Genomic DNA, 5,899 nt, shown 5'->3' on the forward strand with positions numbered 1-5,899 from the left:
TCCCACAAGTGTATAATCCTTGAAATAGTTAAAAGTGGATGTGTACTGAATGACAAAGTGTAGTGTCTTTTTACTGTTCTTTGTATTCTCTCTGTCATGCAGGTTCATAACAGGATGATGCAATATATTTGAATGTTTGCCTTCCCTTTTTTTTTTTTAGTAAGAAATTTTGTTTAACGTAATTGTGTGATATACATTTTAAAGCTTTCTTCGTTGTAATGTATATTGTGATTTAATGTGTTATTAAGAGCAAAATAGGGACCATGGCTAATTATGGCCTTTAATCAAATGTACTGTATGTGTTTATCAAATAAATGTAAAGAAATATTTTTTTAACTGATTTGTGTATATAATGACTGCAGTGTGTCAATTTAGTTAGCCAATTTCTGGGTGATCAAGGGACTGCTAGGAGAGAAAAAACACATAATCCTATTCCCTTTATTTCACCTTGGAGTTTCTGCCCATTTCCACACGATCGAGGGATTTCTTGTTTTTACTTGGAAGAGTACCCTATTCCCTTGATCTTTACAAGGGGTCTCTCTCTTTTGACTATACCTATACAGTACAACCTGTTGGTTGGAGAGGACCTAGGTTTTCCTAGGTAACGCATACTATTCACATTGATTAAAAATCACGAGAAAGGTAAAATATCACTCCATATGGATAAATTAAAAACCTTCGGATTTTCTGAGGATCAATTTAACAGGCTAATCAGCTCGAATCCTCGCACAGGCAGTGCACATGCCCTTAAAAATACAAGTCAGGAGGAATTGATAAAAATCCTGAATGCAAAAAAGAAATTGATCCGAACGGAATTACACGCAGAATTCCTCATTGAGTACCTAAAGGCTGGAGTAATCCCCATTGGTCTACAGGTCAGGAATGAACCAGGACTCTTTACAGAGATTCCAAAATTTATAGAAACTTGGACACATATAGCCAATCGCTGTAGCAGAGATTGGCTCATTTTGATCATTGAAACAGCCCAAGAACTAATTGAAATAGAGAGGAAACAAATAGATGACCTTGAGACAAACCTGAAACAAAGCACAGCCTTAGAAGAAGCAAAGAGGAAAATGGAGGAATTAGAAAGTGAAACTAACAGCTATCGTGACTATCTCACAAACAAAAAAACGAAAAAACTCAGAAAAGATATAGACAGATACAACATAGAAATAGTTTATCCATATCTGGGAAAAGATTATTATAAGAATAGTCAATATCAAAGGTGGGACAAACCCCAACCTACAAGACCTATATACTCAAGAGGAGGAAATAAACGGGTTACATTTTCAGAAACATCAGGCTCTAGTAGCGAGGAAGAACATGAGGGGGAACAAAACAATAGACCCACATTTGACAGGGAACCTTTTTTAGGCAGACGCCAAAATCGGGGACAAAGAGGCTACAGGAATTACAACAGGCCAGAACCGCAGAGAAACCATCAACCTCAGAATGCAGGGCAGGAATACCTGACAACCAGGAGCAGACAATACTGGAGGTAGAGGAACTACCCATTATAAATCTGTCTGATAAGATACTTACCAATGATGAAAAAGATATTTTGAAAAAAGGTTTTAGCTTTGCACCGTCTGCCCCCCATAATACATATGAACTGGAAAGCGATTTAAAACAGTTTTTTAGGAAAATTAGATTAAATAGGTTTTTCCAAGATAAAGAATACATACAACCAAAAAATGTATCGGGTTTCAAACCCAAATCGACGTTCACCCCAAATCTAGGCCAACTTGATAAAAATGTTGAGATCTTCGAAAGGGTTGTAGAAATGGAGATCAAAAACTTGAACAACTTCATGCCAAAACATAGTAATCATAATCTAACGGTGGACCAAAAAAAAGCACTCAAATCACTCCAGGAGTGTGATGAAATAGTGATCAAACCGGCCGATAAAGGCGGTGGAGTTGTGATCTTCAACACTAGGGATTATGAACGAAGAATGAGAGATCTCTTAGAGGTAAAAGACCATTATCGCCCCATTCGCTTTACCGCTATAGATAAACTGAAGAAGGAAGTGGCCACCCTCCTTAAACTAGGTTTAGATGAAGGTTGGATTTGTATGAATGAATACAAGTTCCTATTAAATATGCACCCTATAACACCAGCGATTTATGGACTACCAAAAATTCATAAGAGCTTGGATAATCCCCCAATGAGACCTATAGTTAGCAGCATTGGCTCGATATTGGAACCATTGAGCAGATATGTGGACCATTTTTTAAAGCCTATTGTTCAAAAACAAAGGTCCTATATCAAAGATACAGCTCATGCGATATCTATATTTGAGGGCCAGAGCTTTAATGGGGAAACCCAATATCTGGTCACGCTTGATATTGAAGCGCTGTATACGAACATCCCCCAAAACGACACAATTAGGGTAATTTCAGATATTTTGGAGACAGAGAATTTAGAGGGTGCCAACAAAGACTTTATAACATCGTGTATAGAAATGGTTTTGAAAAATAACATCTTTCTATTTCAAGAAGAGGCGTATATTCAAGTGAAAGGGACCAGCATGGGGGCTACCTGTGCTCCCAGTCTGGCATGCCTTTATGTTGGACACTTTGAGCAAACACACATCTTCAATGAGATTGCGCCATACTTTGAAAACGTACAGGGTTGGCACAGATTCATTGACGACATCATATTTATCTGGAATGGCTCCAGTCAAGAGTTGGATTCTTTTTTAGAATGGATAAATTTGGGGGATCAAAACCTCAGGTTTACAGCACACTATGATAACTCTCAGGTAGATTTTTTGGATATCAAAATCAAAAATGTAGATAACACCCTACAGATGGAGCTGTTTACGAAGCCCACTGATAAAAATACTCTCTTAACTTATGATAGTAATCACCCCAGATCCCAAAAAGATAACATCCCCTTTGGGGAATTCCTAAGACTAAGACGTAACTGTACATCAATAGATGACTTCTACCAGCACGCGGAGACTTTATCCAGTAAATTGAAGGCCAGAGGGTATCCGAAGAAACTAATCAAAAATTCACTAAAAAGGGCCAGATTCTATAACAGAGACTGCCTATTAGAGACCAACAGAAGTAAAAAGGACATCTCAAGTGACAGAATTGTCTTTGTTACACAATTTTCAAACAAGAGTAACAAAATTAAGAATATAGTGAACAGAAATTGGAGAATCTTAAACTATGAGGTAGAGAACAGATTGGAAAAACCCCTTTTCTCGTTCAGGCGAAATAAAACTATACGTAACTCCCTGGTGAGAACATACAGACAGGCAAAAGACGCCCAAACCACACTAACAGGAGAGAAAGCCAAAGGAAATTACAAATGTGGTACCTGTTCGATCTGCATACACTGCATAGAAACAAAAAGCATAACGTTCAACAATAAGACAATGTGGGCGACAACGTTGAACAATTGCCGCAGTAAAAATGTGGTTTACCTCCTCATATGTCCGTGCGGATTGGGCTATGTGGGGGAGACAGGGAGGGAACTCCGTATCCGCTTATTAGAGCACAAATCCGCAATCAGAAACATGAAGGAAAATGCCCCACTCACGGATCACTATGGAAAACTTGGACACAAGTGTGATGAACTTAAGTGGTTCATACTGGAAAAAATCACCATAAACAGGAGAGGAGGAGACATTGACACTAGAAGGAAACAACGTGAACAGTGGTTCATGTGTCACCTTAATACAGTACATAAGGGTCTGAATTCAAAGGAGGACTGGATGAATATTATCACTAGATGATAATATCTCGATCCACGTGTGATTCCTGAAATGGTTGTGATATCTAGCATATCCGTTAACCATTAGAAGATAGAGCAGTATAGAGTGAGAGACGTAATGCCATAGATATTAGGACAGATGTCAATAAAGTTTTATATTACAAACAGGACATTCTTCCACACCTAGACACCTGATGCATCATCCAGCCATTTTTGGCCGCCTGTAGCAAACGTAACTGACAATAGCAAACAAATGAGTGGATTCCTAATGCCACTGTCATTATTGTAAATGTCAATAAAGTTTTATTTGATGAACATGATATCCTCCCACACCGAGACATTTTTTGCATTATTCAGCCAGCTTGGGGCGCTGGTAGTAAAGACATCAGCAATTCAGAACAATTAGATTCATGTTGAAAACACTTACGGGTAAATAAAATAATGGAATTAAATAAATAAATATAATATAACAAAATGTATCCGTAAGACCAATAATATGACAGGCGGGCTTTAGACAGACCAGAACATATCAAGGGATAGGGGCTACGCTAGGATTGGTGGAATCACAAAAGAAAGTGAGCGTTATGGCAAAAACGGCTTGATTGGCCGTAAAACAACCACCTGACAGAGACAACCAATAGGAAGGTGTGGCTCTTCTAAACAAATGCGAGGCGTCAAACACACAGAGCGGTAACCAGAAACCGCATCACGGAAGTCTTCCTGCATGGACGCAAAAGCCTGCAGTTTGTGAGGTAAGAATGGAAATAATAGCGTAGGGTAAACCGGGTCCAGCGTCACCAGGACGCAGTGAGGACCGATGTTCACACGAACATTCCGGACTGATAGACACGAGGGACCATTCATTTTATCCTTGTCCCTTTACAAAACAGGGTATTTGAGAAACCCCGAGGACGCTCCACCAACTGCGGGTCCTTTTTAAGAATTCGAGACTAATTTAAGAACCAAGAGGCCACAAGATATATTCTACATGCAGGATATCTGACAGCAACCACAACCAGGTACGGACGAAGCCGTCATAATTCGAGTTAAAGAGCAGGCTTTGAGGTGGCAACACTAGATAGTGATATTTGTACATATTACAGGCACAAACGAAGGACAACATCAGTTGGGCCAATCCTACAGAAACAGCATACTATATTTTCACCGTAAGGATATTAAGCAGATAGAACATACAACCGGCTTGAATGACAAGGTGAGAACCAATTGTTTGCATTACTCCCAGGTAGTGAGGCATTTATAATATAATAAAAACGTAGTTCACATAATCACACCCTGAATGGATAATTTTGGATAATAATCTCTTCCCAGATCAGAACATTGAGATTCCATGTAGGACCACAACTTATCGTGTGCTTTCCACAAGAACTGTCCGTCTATTTTAGTGGAAACCTACTATATAGTAGAGCAAAAAGCAGATATTCAGGTGAGAACATCGGATTAATTTTAAAAAATGGTACACAAAGAGAAGATTGACTACTCTAAGGGTGGGCTCCCAGAGCAGCGACACGTGGAGTTCAGATAACCATTTACCCTTTATGATAACTAAGTTACAAACAGAGCAAAGCAGATAAAAATGGGAGGGAGTCCTAATAGCCCCAACTAATATCTTTTTTTAAAACTAAGTGAATCGACATTAAACAGACTTGAATTATCTAATTTATCATTATAACATCTTCTCTCCCATAGCTGGAACCTCTATCCATATGTGAACTAAGAGAGAAACATCTATCACTGGTCTTGATAAAGATAGCGGCATAAATACAGCCCATCGAAACGCGTCGACGCACAGGAATTGACACAATCCAAAGCACCGGGCACTCACTTGTAGCGACAATTAGAGTCAGATCCCACAAGTGTATAATCCTTGAAATAGTTAAAAGTGGATGTGTACTGAATGACAAAGTGTAGTGTCTTTTTACTGTTCTTTGTATTCTCTCTGTCATGCAGGTTCATAACAGGATGATGCAATATATTTGAATGTTTGCCTTCCCTTTTTTTTTTTAGTAAGAAATTTTGTTTAACGTAATTGTGTGATATACATTTTAAAGCTTTCTTCGTTGTAATGTATATTGTGATTTAATGTGTTATTAAGAGCAAAATAGGGACCATGGCTAATTATGGCCTTTAATCAAATGTACTGTATGTGTTT

The 5,899-nt window shown here is 38.5% G+C and overlaps 1 long non-coding RNA gene across 1 annotated transcript; it reads left to right on the forward strand.

The window, feature by feature from the left end:
* The first annotated feature begins 4,833 nt into the window (after nucleotides 1-4,833).
* On the forward strand, nucleotides 4,834-5,595 carry LOC146784294 (uncharacterized). Its single transcript, XR_014970691.1, has 3 exons — nucleotides 4,834-4,942; nucleotides 5,059-5,173; nucleotides 5,437-5,595. It is a non-coding gene; the product is annotated as an uncharacterized LOC146784294 (long non-coding RNA).
* Nucleotides 5,596-5,899: the final 304 nt, after the last annotated feature.

This window comes from Triturus cristatus, chromosome 11, assembly GCF_964204655.1.
Source record: "Triturus cristatus chromosome 11, aTriCri1.1, whole genome shotgun sequence".
Taxonomy (NCBI): Eukaryota; Metazoa; Chordata; class Amphibia; order Caudata; family Salamandridae; genus Triturus; species Triturus cristatus.